General features: G+C 42.0%; 1 pseudogene; it reads left to right on the forward strand.

Annotated features, from left to right (window-relative positions):
* Positions 1 to 14,985: 14,985 nt before the first annotated feature.
* On the forward strand, positions 14,986 to 16,123 carry LOC146890436 (glyceraldehyde-3-phosphate dehydrogenase pseudogene; annotated as a pseudogene).

Below are 16,123 nucleotides of genomic sequence, written 5' to 3' on the forward strand. Positions count from 1 at the left end.
CACAGAGACGATTCATGCTGCTCTCTCTCTTTGGCCAGAGAAGCTTCTTCTTGCTGTGGGTAGCAGTTAATGCAGAGACTCAGAACTGGCCAATGTGCCCAGTATGAGTGAGTACTCAGATGTAGGGAGTCAGCTACATCGACCTCCCACTAGCCAAGGCTCAAAGAAGGCAGAAAGAGTGTAAGAACCAGCAGGTGGGCAGGAGAGCTGTGAACTGGACATGGCATGACTGGTGCATAAATGAGATCCCGGCATTTGTGGTTACCAGCACATCAAGCCAGTCAAAATTCCAGCACTGGTGGGGGAGGGGAGGGACCCCAAGGTCCCAACCCTATCAGATAAGCTATTGGCAGTTGATGGCAGTTGAAGGAGGGAAGAGTTACTCTCCTTTGGGGAAATGTGACAGCTAGGAGTGGCTGTCACACAACACACACACACACACACACACACACACACACACACACACATGGGCATGTGGGTAGCTCTAACTGAACTCAGGGGATGATTAATAACAACAAATAAAAATAAATAAGATATGAAGCTAGGGGAGTTGAAGGAAGAAATATCAATATGCATTATGTAAAGTTCTTGGAAAATAAAATAAATTATTTTGCAGCTAAATACAGTTAACCCTAAGGAGTAAAGAGCCCAAACCATGCTAATCCCAAAGATGCAAGGAGAATGACCACCAACCCAAACCACCATGGCCAAATTAATTAAAGCAAGCAATTAGTTAATGCAAGCATTTTTTGTTGTGTACACGAGCTGCCTCCCCTAAAGCAGTGCTCAAGAGGTCAGCGTTGGACATAGGCAAGGTGAGGTTTTTCCTAGACCAGGAATAAGGGGTTTCCAAATGGGATTTGGCAGACAAATAGATGGGGTTATAGAGGCAGAACATAAAAAGCTGATCGCAACAACAGTTGCTTAGAATAACCTTTGGAAGCAAACGTAGGGTTGCATGATGGTCACAAACAAAGATGGTTTTAAAACAAACCATCCTGGTTGCTGTTTCCTGGAACAGGCAATAGTTGAGGATATAGGTAGGACATAGCCCAGTCTTTGAAGACCAGGGATAATCATAAACAGGAGTGAACCTAGTTTGCTTTTATTATAAGATGGCGTTAAAGCCCAGGCTGGCTCATCACAACCAAAGATCTGTAAATGGAAAATTGTTTTGTTTGCTTGGGGACTGGCTTGAGCATTCACTAGAGAGCTTCCAATGGCTTTGAACTCTCAGCAGTCACCCTGCCCCCAGCTTGCTTGGACTAAGGTCTGGGACAGCCTGTTGCTACTTGCCACCATCGTCCATCAGCACTATCCTGCAAAGGGCTTGGAGAAGACCAGTGCACAGAGATACATGGGCAGCTGCTGATGGGTAGCTGCTGCCAGGGGGCTGGCATTGGCATCAAACGTCGTCCAGTCTAGCCCAGAACTTGCTGTGTATCAGAGGAAAACCTCCTGCCTCGACCTCCCAAGTGCTGGGATTATAAGTATGTATATCACCATGCCTGGTTTATTCAGTGTTGGGGATCAAGCCTAGGTCCTGACTCATTCTAGGAACAAACTCTACCAACTGAGCTACATGATCAGCCTAGAATTCTCATTCTTAGATGCATATTATGGGGTTTTGTTGTTATTGTTTGTTTTTATTTTATGTGTACCTGTGCAATGTCCAGCAGAGGACTTTGGATTCCCTGGACTAGAGTTACTAAACCAAAAGGGTTTTTGTGTTTTTTAAGACTTATGTTTTTATTATGAATACAGGTTTTATTATTTTATTATTATGTGTAGTGTTCTGCCTGCATGTATGCCTGCAGGCCAGAAGAAGGCATCAGATCTCATTACAGATGGTTGTGAGCCACCATGTGGTTGCTGGGATTTGAACTCAGGACCTTTGGAAGAGCAGTCAGTGATCTTAACCTCTGAGCCATCTCTCCAGGCCATGAATACAGTTTTATTATGAATACAGAATAGGGCACCAGTTCTCATTACAGATGGTTGTGAGCCATCATGGTTGTTGGGAATTGAACTCAAGACCTCTGGAAGAGCAGTCAGTGATCTTAACCTCTGAGTCATTTCTCCAGCCCAGCCAAGAGGTTTTTAATGGCAAAACCACATCCTGGTATCTCATTCTGCAGCTTGGGGGTGGGGTGGAAGAGGTGACATTTGCACAAGCAGGTAGATTAACAGAAGCTAAGGAAATCAGTTAGCCGGACAAGGTTCTGCTTGAGAAACTAGAATAAATTAGCTAGGGCATCTTGACCTTAAGCTCCTAGAATAGAAGTGAGTAATTTTCCACAGGATTCTCCATCAAGGAGATCAAATTCTAGTTAAGTCTGAAATGGCCTCAGCAAGAATACAAGAGTATTCTTGTATTCTGCACTGCTTTGCCCTGTCACATTGTGGGTGCTGGGAATCAAGTCAGGGTCTCTGGAAGAGCAGTCAGTGCTCTTAACTGTGGGGCATCTCTCTAGCTCCCACATTGTGAGTTTTATATGTCAGTATTTTCTTTGTGTGGGGAAGAAAAACATGAGACGGGGACAGGCAGACGTCTAATAAATTCTGAATTCAAGGCCGTCTTGGTCTGCAAAATAAATTCCAGGCCAGCCTGTCTCAAAACAACAAACAAAAATATCACACACACACCACAGAAAAAACAACAAAAACAACAAAGTCTGGTAATTTTAGATATTTGGTCAAGTGTGACTGAGCTCTACGTTCTTTGCATTATAATAGATAATATAAAAGCCACGGTTTCTATTTGAAATGGACCCCCTCCAAAAGAATTACTGTATGTCTTGCAACAATAATTACTATCAATTTTTTACCATTTTCCTTTTATTTTATAGTATAATCACTGTGGTGGACTTCTGATTTGACACATTTCAACTTCATACTTCTGTGTAACTGTCTCTAATCTTAAAACTTTCGAGACAGGGTTTCTCTGTAGCTTTGCTATCCTGTCCTGAAATTCACTCTTGTAGACCAGGTTGGCGTTGAACTCACAGAGATCCGCCTGTCTCTGCCTCCCGAGTACTGGGATTAAAGGCATACGCCACCACTGTGCAGCCAAGATCTTAAAACATTCTAAAGTCAGACGTTGGTGGTGCATAATTTTAATCCCAGCATTCAGGAGGCAGAGATAGGTGAACCTTTGAGTTCAAGGACAGCCTGGTCTACAGAGCAAGTTCCAAGACGGCCAGAGCTACACAGAGAAACGCTATCTCAAAAAAACCAAAAGAGAAAAAAAAAACTTTAGAATTCCCGAAGATGTCCTGGAGCCATCTTGTAGCCCCTCATTCTCCACACTTACCCGGCCTAACTGCTGCTCAGATGGCCTCCACTACTTCTCTCACCATAGAGTTGCCCAGTCTGTGCTAGAACTCCAAATCCTTGGGATTTATGGTGTGTCTCTTGTGTTCGTTATTATTCAACATAATGCGTAAGCATCATACATAGCAATTGATCAGTTATTCATTTCCATTGTCAATTTCAGTAAAGAATACACCACAACTTGAATTTTTTATTACTCTTGTTGCAGGGAGCCCACCAGACATGACCACATAGAGTTTATTATCAATTGAAATCTTTATTTCAGGGACTGGAGAGCTCACTCAGCAGTTGAGAGCACTGGCTACTCTTCCAGAGGATCAGGGTTCAGTTCCTAGCACCTGCATGGCAGCTCAAAACTGTCTGTAACTCCAGTTCCTGGGGACCCATGGCAAAACACCAATGCATACAAAATAAAGATAAATAATTTTTTTAAAAAAGTAAAAGAAAGCTGGGATGGTGGCACATGACTTTAATCTAGCACTTGGAAGGCAGAGGCAGGTGGATCTCTGTGAGTTTAAGGCCAGCCTGGTCTACAAGAGCTAGTTCCAGGACAGGCTCCAAAGCTACAGAGAAACCCTGTCTCAAAAGACAAAAAAAAAAAAAAAAAAAAAAAAAAAAAAAAAAAAAAAAAAAAAAAAAAAAAAAGTAGAGAGAGAGAGAGAAAGAGAGAAAAAAAGTCTTTATTCTAGCCAGCTGGGACTGCACTCGGGTGTTTAGGGACCCAAGGGTAGCCCTGAGCATTTAGAGCAAGATGACGTTTTTCTATTTTATTTTTTGTTCTTCGAGCCAGGGTTTCTCTGAATAGCTCTGGCTGTCCTGGAACTTAGTCTGTAGACCTGACTGGCCTCGAACTCACAGAGATCCTCCTGCCTCTGTCTCCCCTGGGACTACAGGCAAGTGCTGAGCAAGAGACTTTTAAAGGCAAAAACCCACATCCTGCTACCTAATTCTGAAGCTGCAGAGGAAGGGCTACACAAATGAGCTAATATAAGTGGTTTCCGAGAGGGGGTTCTACACAAACAGGCAGTGTAACAGGAGCTAAGAGAAGTTAGTTGGGGCATCTTGACCTCAGCTTCCTATGTTAGAGCTGGGTAATTTCCCAAGGGATTCTCCATCAAGGAAATCAAACTTTAGTTAAACCTGAAATGGCCTCAGCAAAAATACAAGATGGAGGAAACTCTGCACTGTCTTTCCCTGTCACATTTTAAAAAAATTATTTATTTTTATTTTATGTGCACTAATGTTTTGCCTGTATGTATGCCTGTGTGAGGGTGTCGGATCGTGGAGTTACAGGCAGTTATTAGTTGCCATGTAGTTTAGGTTCTCTGAAGAGCAGTCAATGCTCTTAACTGCTGAGCCAACTCTCCAGCTCCCTTTTATGATTTTGAGACAGGGTTTCTCTGTGTTGTAGCCATGGCGATCCTGGAACTAGTTTTGTAGATCAGGCTGGCCTAGAACTCATACAGATCTGTCTGCCTCTGCCTCCTGGGTGCTGGGATTAAAGGTATGCGCCACCACTACCCGGCTTGTCACAAGACCTGTCACAATCTATCAGTGACTATTTGGACTACTTCAAGTTGGAGGAGGCATTACAAATGAAACTATCGTGAGTTGGGGCCATGAGTTATTGACTCAGTGGTTATGTTAATCTCATAGATGCAGGAGAAAGACCACTACTCAAATCATGGCCAGATTAAAGCAAGATTTATTCATATTCACAGGCTGTCTCCTCTTAGGGTTTTTATTGCTGTGAAAAGACACCATGACCATGTCAACTCTTTTTCTTTTCTTTTCTTTTCTTTTCTTTCTTTCTTTCTTTCTTTCTTTCTTTCTTTCTTTCTTTCTTTCTTTCTTTCTTTCTTTCTTTTGTTTGTTTATCGGTACACAGTTTTTCTCTTTGTAACAGTCCTGGCTGTCCTGGAGCTCACTTTGTGGACCAGGTTGGCCTTGAGCTCACAGAGATCCACTTGCATCTGCCTCCTGAGTGCTGGGACTAAAGGTGCGCACCACCATTGCCTGGCTACTGTGACAACTCATATAAAGGAAAACATTTAATTGGGCCTGGCTTACAGTTCAGAAATTTAGTCCACTATCATGTCAGGTGGCAATGGCAGCATGCAAGCAGTCACAATGCTGAAGAAGGAGCCGAGAGTTTCATTATCTTGATCTTCAGACAGCAGAAGAAACTGTGTCACACTGAGCACAGCTTGAACAAAGACCTCAGTGCCCACCACAACAGTGACTTTTTTCAGCAAAGCCACATCTTCTAATAGTGCCATACCTATGGGAACCATTCTCTTTCAAACCTCTTTCTTTCGTGGTTTCTTTCCGTGTTGGCTCAATAGTTTACCCTGAGACAATGCCTGGCTGCAGTAGGCAACAAGGAAACCAAGAGTCCCACTTAGACATTCAAGTCTAAGATGGAGGCAGGCTGGTTCTCAGTTAAAAGCACCTGCTATTCTTGCAAAGGACATGAGTTCAGTTCCTAGACACATATGGGTGGTATAACTCCAGTTCCTGTGAATCTGAAGCCTTCAACCTCAGTGGGTACCTCATGTACATGGTGTATATACTTATATGTAGGACAAATACTCATACACATAAAAGAAAATTAAACCTTGTTTTAAAAAAGTAAAACTAGCCGGGCAGCAGTGGCGCATGCCTTTAATCCCAGCACTCGGGAGGCAGAGGCAGGTGGATCTCTGTGAGTTTGAGGCCAGCCTGGTCTATAAGAGATAGTTCCAGGACAGGCTCCAAAGCCACAAATAAATCCTGTCTCAAAAAACCAAAAATAAATAAATAAATAATAAAACTTATGATAACACTATTCAAAAACTAGTTGTTAAACAATAACTGACCATAAAAATTTATTAACCTGTTCTTAGAAATGTACCTTGGAAATTAGCCTTGGATGATTTTGTATTTGACTCTGCCAAATGACAATGATGTTATCAGTCCTATCTGTGATTGCTTCACTAAACACATCTTTTAAGAATTTTAATACTTGTTTCATTATGTATAAAAATTCTTGCTTAAAAGCTGTAAAATACATCCAGATTCAAACTGCCTCTGTGTTTTTTTCTGTTTGTCACCACCAAATCCTTACCCACCTAGCCTTCAAGGACCCTCGTCCCAGGGACCCGCATATCTGATTGGGGTGGTCCATGGCATTTGTTGACCTTCCCTGGATACTCTGTGCCTTTAAGAGACAAGCTCTGTCCACCCCTAACCTCCCCCTAACCCCTGCCTTGTACCTTCTCTCCTCCCCTCTTCCTCTCTGTCTCTCTCTGCCCACCTCTCTTCTGAAGAGGTAACTATTGCCTCCCCCTGCCCCCTTTTCTACTCTATCTATTGTTATGCCCAAATCCACAAGGTCCCCACAAGGAAACCAAGAGTCCCATATGAAAAAGCAAAGAGGGGAGGCTGGAGAGATGGCTCGGAGGTTAAGGGCACTGCCTGTTCTTCCAAAGGTCCTGAGTTCAATTCCCAGCAACCACATGGTGGCTCACAACCATCTGTAATGGGGTCTGGTGCCTTCTTCTGGCCTGCAGGCATACACACAGACAGAATAGTGTATATAAAATAAATAAATAATATATTTTTTAAAAAAAAAACAGCCTTTATCTTAATCAAGTTTGCAAACTTGGTCTCTCGGCATGTCCAATGTATTGAAATAATGGGAGAGCTCCGAGCTCAATTAGAATAGGGTTTTATAGTAGTAAAGGTGGGAGTGAGGGGTTTCTGAGGTTTTAAGACCCCCTGATTGGCTGACATTTGTCTAGGGTGTCCTGGTGAGTGTGCACTGGCAAGTGTTTCTATGTACAGCACTTGGAATGCCAAGCATTTTCTTTGAATGGTCTGTTCTTGGGTAGGGGTTTGGTGAGCTCAGCTTGTGGTTCCTCCTGCAGTCAGGCATTGTCTCAGGGTAAACTACTGAGACTCCAGCCTCCATTTAAATTCATTGATGGTCAGAGTCCAAGGTGATAATGGTTGGAAGTAAAGAGCTTCCTTTGGGTAACCTGCCCAGACTTAGCTTATGACTGGCCCCCACACTATCTTTCTATCTATCTATCTATCTATCTATCTATCTATCTATCTATCTATCTATCTATCTACCTACCTACCTACCTACCTACCTACCTATCTATCTATCTATCTATCTATCTATCTATCTATCTATCTATCTATCTGTAGTAGGAGGCCATTAGTTTTGTTCCCAGATGCCCAGACCTGAAATAACCACAAAGAAACTATATTAATTAAATCACTGCTTGGCCTATTAGCTCTAGCTTCTTATTGGCTAACTCTTATATCTTGATTTAACTCATTTCTATTGATCTGTGCATTGCCACATGACTGTAGCTTACCAGCAAGGTTCTGGCTGACAGCTTGCGCCTCTTCTCTCTGGCAGCTACATGGTGTCTCACTGTCATGAAAAGTCCTAAGTTCTTAAACATTTTAAATGCCATATTCTGTAGGTCTTTGAAAGATTTGAAGAATCCCTATCTAACTTGAAATCTCTCTGTCTCTCTCTCTGTCTCTTTGTCTCTCTCTCTATCATATATATATATAATATGACTTAACATGACTGCAAGCTTGACTATTATAGATGATTACCTATTAACCTATATTTTTAATTATTGCTGCGGGAGTACCTTCCGCAGCTTCAGCCAATAGTCACTGAAGCACAAGCCCACAGTGCTGCGGGAGCGCCTTCCGCTCCGTCAGCCAATAGCCACTGAAATACTAACCCATGGGGGCGTGGTGTATTTCTCTTTAAAAGAAGAGCAGCAAGCTCGGCTCGGCCTCTTGGTTCCGGCCCTTGGTTCCAGCTCCTGCTCCCGGCTCCTACTCCAGCTACTAGGCTCCCTTCCTGATGGTTTATGGTGTATGTAAGTTTTACCCCCCAAAATAAATACCCCCTTAAAACATAATTGGTGTGGGATTGATTCGCCATTATTTGGCGCCCGGACGTGGGCCCTTTTTTCCACCTCGTGGCGCGGGCCTAGCAGCCTGAGCACACACAGCACCTTGGCAGCCCCACGGCCTGTACAGTAAAACCTGCACTGGATCCAGCTCTGTTCAATAGAATCGGGCCAGGGACTTTCTGGCTTCTGCAAACACCGCAGAACTTGGGCAAGTGGCAACTCTACCCCCACTCAGGCAGTGTATTCCCTGCAGCCCTGGCTGAGTTTGGCTTACGCTGCTAGCCTGAAAGTAACCTCTGGATTTGAGTGTATATATATTTCAGAATCTTTCCGGGTCGGTGCCATTGCCACGTGGATTCAGGTGCGCCCCCGCCACTTACTGGCAGGCAAGGGTCATTACAGGTAAGATTTTTCTTTTCCGTTGAAAACAAATAAATAAATACAATTTCTTTTGATTGAACATGTCAGAAAATATTACTATTCAAAAATTCAATGGCCTTTTTAATTGCGTCATGGAGGATATCTTCCATGAGGTTTCTGATATTCCTCTTACTTGGTTATTTCTGGGACTTGTCGCTTTTCTGGTGTTTGGATATTTTATAAGGACGATGCAGTCCTTCAAGATTGAATCAGCAATGCTGAGGGCAGAGATTAAAACCTTAAGGACATTCAGACTGACACCAACCTCCTCAAAAAAAGAGTTTGGAGTTTTCAAGGAGGAGACAAGATCAGAGTTTGGAGTTTTCAAGGAGGAGACTAGATCTTTGTCTGATATGACTCAGTCGACTGACCAAAATATCAAGAAGGTACAGTCTGATATTGCTTCTTTAGAAGGGAGCTTCACTGCTCTGGAGGAGGAGACAACCAAAATGACTTGTAACCTCCAGTCCATGACTGTAAGTGCTGAAACATTAGCTGAGAGGATTATAACCATTGAATGTGAAAATCGGACTTTATCAAAAGGGTATGATAGATTAATTGACAGGATTTCCATACAAGAAGGCACAGTACATGCCATGAGGATTATGTCCCAGGAGGATATGGTATCTCTAACGGACAAGCTCCATGCCTTAGAATTATCAATGAAGGCGATTGTGTCCAAGGAGGAAATGGTGTCTCTGACGGACAAGCTCCATGCCTTAGAATCGTTAATGAAGGCTTTGGAGCATAATACTGGACAGGAGATTCAGGACTTACAGAAGGCAATGGTGAGCAGATTTAATAAGATTGAGGAAATCATAGACTCTGATGAACAGGAGCAAAAGGTAGAAAGGCAACATTCACCTCAAAAAACTCTCAGTCTACATAGAGTTATACCTGCCTTTCCAGTAATAACATCAGAAAAGATAACCGGCTCCAAAAACCCTATCATTAAAGAACATATCATTAAAGAACATGGGAGCCTATACTTATGAATGATCTGAAAGAATTTAAACAAGCAATTGTGAATTATGGACTACAATTATCCTTTGTTAGGGAGATGTTAAAATCCTGGGCTCTGAGCAGCAGGGCCACCCCTCAAGATTGGAATAATTAACGTCAGCTGTCCTCAAGAACAGACCTTTATGGCATTTCAAATGCCTATTCAAACAAGAGGCCAGACTTTTACAACAACAAGTATCAGCGAAGGAATTGAGGTTTCACTAGATCAAATCCTAGGGGAAGGATTTTACTCTGATCCTCAGGAACAAGCTCTTTATGATGAAAACATTTTATCCATATGTGCTACAGCAGCTCTAAGGGCCTGGGACAGGGTTCAAGACTCAGGTCAGAGAGTAGAATCGTATATCAGGGTCAAACAGGGTCAGAGAGAACCCTTTAGTGACTTTTTACAAAGACTAACTAAGGCTGTACAAATAGGGATACCTGATCCAGAAGCAAGAAATATAGTAATTGAGTCTTTGGCTTATGAGAATGCCAATGTAGAATGCAAAAGGATCCTGGGGCCTTTAAAGATCAGATCAGCACCTTTGGATGAATGGGTTTTACATACAATGAATGTTGATACATTTGATTATGGCAAGGAAACATGGGTGCAAGAAGCATTTTCCAAAGGTAAAAGGAGACATCAGATTACAAAATGCTTTCATTGTGGCAAAATGGGACACATGAAAAGGGACTGCAGACAATGGAATTCCAGGAATAATGCCTCTTCTAGGAATAACAGGAATAGGAGGACTCAGCCTTCAGGTTTATGTAGGAGATGTGGAAAGGGCAGTCATTGGATGAATGTGTGTAGGTCAACAAGAGATAAACAGGGCAACCCGTTGCCATCGGGAAACTCAATAGGGGGCCTCTCGAAGGCCCCCATGGCAAATGTGGTCCAGTCATTTCCGATCACTGCAGAGAACATGCCTCTTCAGGGAAATTAGAATGCCCCATGCCTGCTGTTAAAAGCAATAATGGCCTGAAGGATGAATTAAATGTGGTGAATGAATCAAGAACTCTAAGAGGACAAAGTAAACATATATTCTGGCAGACTTCTATAAATGAACAAAGACCGCAGCTAAGAGTGTGTGTAAATGGCAAATTTATTACTGGCTTACTGGACACAGGTGTGGATGTAGGTATCATTACTCCAGAATCTTGGCATCCGCATTGGCCTCTTCAGGAGGTAGATATTCAGTTCTTAGGAATTGGAACCCTATCTCGAGTAAGACAAAGCATGAGATGGGTCAATTGTATAGGTCCAGACGGACAAATAGGAAAACTAAGGCCATATGTAGCAAATATTGCAGTGAATTTATGGGGCCGTGACCTATTGCAGCAATGGAATACCCAAATTAACATTCCTGCTGCTTCCAGAGCCTATATTTCTGAGGACAATATTACAAGATATTACAGATGGCGGAAACCAACCATTAGAGCTATACAAGAACACAACACAATTGATGGCCCTTCAGAGGTACCAACAGCCATGCCTCTACAATGGTTGACTGAGAAACCAATATGGACTAAATAGTGGCCTTTAGCTGAGGAAAAGTTACAGGCTTTCGAACAGCTAGTACAAGAGCAATCAGATGCTGGACATATAAAGGAATCTACCGGCCCTTGGAACTCACCTGTATTTGTTGTTAAGAAAAAAATCTGGTAAATGGAGAATGGTGACAAATCTTAGAGATATCAACAAGGTTATTCAACCTATGGGCCCTCTGCAATCTGGAATTCCTCTGCCCTCCCATTACCAAAGGGATGGCCTCTTATAGTTATTGATCTGAAAGATTGTTTCTTCACTATACCATTACAAGAAAAAGATAGAGAAAAGTTTGCCTTCACAGTGCCTACCTATAATAACTCTCAGCCTGCAAGGAGGTACCAGTGGACCGTTCTCCCACAGGGAATGTTAAACTCTCCCACCCTGTGCCAATATTTTTGTAAGCCAACCATTGAAAATTATACGCAAACAATTTCCTAAGTCCATAATATACCACTATATGGATGATATCCTGATATCTGATCAAAACAAAGACACCTTAGAAAGGCTGTTTGAAGAAGTAAAAATAGTATTACCTAAATGGGGATTGCAAATTGCTCCTGAAAAAATTCAGAGAGGAGATTCTGTTAATTATTTAGGTTATAAAATAGGTTTACAAAGAATTAAGACTCAAAAGGCACAAATCAGGAGAGACCGGTTGTGAACTCTTAATGACTTTCAAAGATTATTAGGAGACATTTCCAGTCTACGACCAGCTGTTGGGATAACACCTGATCTAATAATTCATTTAAACAAAACCTTAGATGGTGACAAAGATTTGAATAGTCCCAGAGAGTTAACAGCTGAAGCAGAAAAGGAACTGACGATGGTTGAGGAAAAATTACAGGAGGCATATGTAGATAGGGTGGATCCAAATCTTAGTTGCATTCTAGTCATATTGCCTTCCAGAATTTCTCCTACGGGAATTTTAATGCAGAGGGAAGATACTATTTTAGAATGGATCTTTTTACCACACAAACCAAGTAAAAAATTGAAAACGTATGTAGAAAAGATCTCTGAATTAATTATAAAAGGTAAACTGAGACTTCGTCAACTAGCAGGTATAGACCCAGCAGAAATTATAGTGCCTTTCACTATTGATGAAATAAAAAATTATGGGAAGACAACGAATCATGGCAAAGAGCTTGTGCTAATTTTTTGGGAGAAATCAATAACAATTACCCAAAAAGCAAGAGACTTAACTTTATAAAGAGAACTTCTTGGATCCTTCCTCGAATTGTCCGTGATGCTCCAATAACCAGAGCCCGTATATTTTATACTGATGCTAATAAATCAGGGAAAGCAGGTTACAAATCAGAAGAATTGAGTAAAGTGGAATAAAGTCCTTATGATTCTGTCTAGAAGGCAGAATTATATGCCATCCTTATGGTGCTTAGGGATTTTAAAGAACCTCTTAATATAATTACTGACTCACAATATGCAGGAAGAGTTATTTTGCATATTGAAACTGCTGAATTTATACCTGATGATACAGAACTGACCTCATTGTTTATCCAGGTACAAGACATGATCAGGAACAGGCTCTGCCCTATGTATATAACACACATCTGATCCCATACCGGTCTGCCAGGTCCTCTAGCACAAGGTAATGCAGATATTGATCAATTATTGATTAGTAGTGTGCTGCAGGCATCTGAATTTCATAAAAAACATCATGTCAATAGCAAAGGCTTGAAAAAAGAGTTTTCTATAAAAAGAGTTTTCTATTACATGGCAACAAGCTAAGGAGATTGTAAAGAAATGCCCTACTTGTTCTTTTTATAACCAAATACCATTGCCTGCAGGGACTTTTAATACCAAAGGGTATTAAAAGGAATGAAATTTGGCAGATGGATGTGTTTCAATTTCCAGAATTTGGCAAATTAAAATATGTACATCACACCATTGACATGTACTCAGGTTTCCAATAGACAACTGCTTTAAGCTCAGAAAAAGCTGATTCAGTAATCACTCATTTATTAGAAGTTATGGCCATCATGGGTATACCTACACAGATAAAGACAGATAATGGTCCAGCTTATGTTTCTAGGAAAATGACACAATTTTTTGCTTATTATAATATTAAGCATGTTACAGGTATACCATACAATCCTACAGGTCAAGCTATTATAGAAAGATCAAATCGAACTATAAAAGATATGTTGAACAAACAGAAAGGGGTGGAAAATATCCCCAGGAATAGGTTACATAATGCTTTATTAACCTTGAATTTTCTCAATGCTAATGAGAAGGGGACAACGGCTGCAGAAAGACATTGGATATTGGAAAAGTCTGCTGAATTAAATCAACCAATTTATTTCAAGGATGTGCAGGCCTCACAGTGGAAGCCAGGAGATGTGCTGCGTTGGGGAAGGGGTTTTGCTCTTGTTTCCACAGGAGAAGAAAAATTGTGGATACCATCAAAATTAATAAAGGTTAGATCTGAAGAGAAGAAACTTCTTTGAAAGGAGAAATGACAGCATCTACAATGATGATGACCATACAGGTGGTAAGAAAAACATAAAATGGGGGCAGGGTTCTGTTCTTGTCTCCACAGGAAAACACTCGTCTTTGAAAAATTCAAAGGACCCTGGATGTTTGAATACTGACAGATGGAAAAATAACTACCCAATATGGATTATCAAGAAAACTGAATAGGTTCTGTGAGTATGAAGTTCTGGAATATACTAACTCATATCTCTGAATTTATAGAGCTGGTTTTGGAGTTGGACTCTTGGCTCGGTCCCTCTCTAATTCCAAGCCTGTTGTTAGGAAAAAAACCCAGAGTTTCTGGAGTTTCTGTCTTATGTCAAGAACCATGATATGAGACAGAAAGAAATATGAGTTTAGAAAACATCTTTGCTTTTCTTCATATCTATCATACTTTTCATTGAATATGTCTATCAATATTTCATTGAATATATGTTTGTATATGTCTATATAATTAATGTTTAAGTTTTCCACAATGAACAATGAGTTCTTTCTGCACTGACATTTGAAGTTTCCAGGAAGAAGATGGGGCCCCCATAACAACAATTCCACTCGGTTGATATGACATCATGATACTGATAGTGCTACTACAAGTCCTATTTCGGGTATCAGCTGCACAGATGATTCCAACTTGGTTAGCTGAAATGGTGCACATCTTGTACAACATTCTGGCCAGACCTCCACAAAATACTCAGAGACTGTTTGCAATTTTAAAAGACATTGACCTTGAAATTTAACCATCATTTTACTTTCACAGGATCCTCCAGAAAGAACCATACCCCCATGGCAGCTGGAAGTAATTCTAGAGGACGATGTCCCCTCTCTCAGCAAAGTTTGTCCTCAGGTTTAGGAACAATATTTAGGGATTAATTATAATTAGTATACGGTTGAGAGTTGGGAAAGGAATTTTATAAGCTCAGGGATCTTTTTGAAAAAAAAAGGGGGGATAATTGGATAGATAATAATGGTATTTGTGAGTTATTGTTTATAGATAATTACATCGGCATATATTGAATATTGTATGTATGCATGCTTCTACCTGTTTAAAACATTTTTATGTATTGATATATATTGTATTGATATATGTATACCATATTGCAGTGTACATTTTTACCTTTGATTAAGATACTCATATATTGTTTATGTATTGATATTTATTGTTTACATTTGGAAGTCATTGTCCTCATTTATTGCACAGTTGTTTATTCTCTTAGTCTTTAAGTTAGATACATGTTAAGAATTGTAGATCAGGCTCTCTGCTCCTCTCTGTTCTAGAGACAGCCACTTCTTTTTGCGCAGTGCCAGCCTTGTTCCAGAGACACGATGGTGAAGGTCGGAGTGAACGGATTTGGCCGTATTGGACGCCTGGTTACCAGGGCTGCCTTCACTTCTGGCAAAGTGGACGTTGTTGCCATCAATGACCCCTTCATCGACCTCAACTACATGGTCTACATGTTCCAGTATGACTCCACCCATGGCAAGTTCAAAGGCACAGTTAAGGCTGAGAATGGGAAGCTTGTCATCAACGGGAAGGCCATCACCATCTTCCAGGAGCGAGATCCCGCCAACATCAAATGGGGTGATGCCGGTGCCGAGTATGTTGTGGAATCGACCGGTGTCTTCACCACCATGGAGAAGGCTGGGGCCCACTTGAAGGGTGGGGCCAAAAGGGTCATCATCTCCGCCCCTTCTGCGGATGCCCCCATGTTTGTGATGGGTGTGAACCATGACAAGTACGACAATTCCCTCAAGATTGTCAGCAATGCTTCCTGCACCACCAACTGCTTAGCCCCCTTGGCCAAGGTCATCCATGACAACTTTGGCATCGTGGAAGGACTCATGACCACAGTCCATGCCATCACAGCCACCCAGAAGACCGTGGACGGCCCCTCTGGGAAGCTGTGGCGAGACGGCCGTGGCGCTGCCCAGAACATCATCCCTGCATCCACTGGCGGGCAAAGTCATCCCAGAGCTGAACGGGAAGCTCAGGGGCATGGCCTTCCGTGTTCCTACCCCCAATGTGTCCGTCGTGGATCTGACATGCCGCCTGGAGAAAGCTGCCAAGTATGACGACATCAAGAATCAAGAAGGTGGTGAAGCAGGCATCCGAGGGGCCACTAAAGGGCATCCTGGGCTACACTGAGGACCAGGTTGTCTCCTGCGACTTTAACAGTGACTCCCACTCTTCCACCTTTGATGCTGGGGCTGGCATTGCTCTCAATGACAACTTTGTAAAGCTCATTTCCTGGTACGACAATGAGTTCGGCTACAGCAACAGAGTGGTGGACCTCATGGCCGACATGGCCTCCAAGGAGTAAGAAGCCCGCCCTGGACCACCCACCCCAGCAAGGACACAGCAAGAGAGAAGCCCTCGGCTGCTGAGCAGTCCCTGTCCTAA

The sequence above is a fragment of the Myodes glareolus genome, chromosome 21 (assembly GCF_982192425.1).
Source record: "Myodes glareolus chromosome 21, mMyoGla1.1, whole genome shotgun sequence".
Classification (NCBI taxonomy): domain Eukaryota; kingdom Metazoa; phylum Chordata; class Mammalia; order Rodentia; family Cricetidae; genus Myodes; species Myodes glareolus.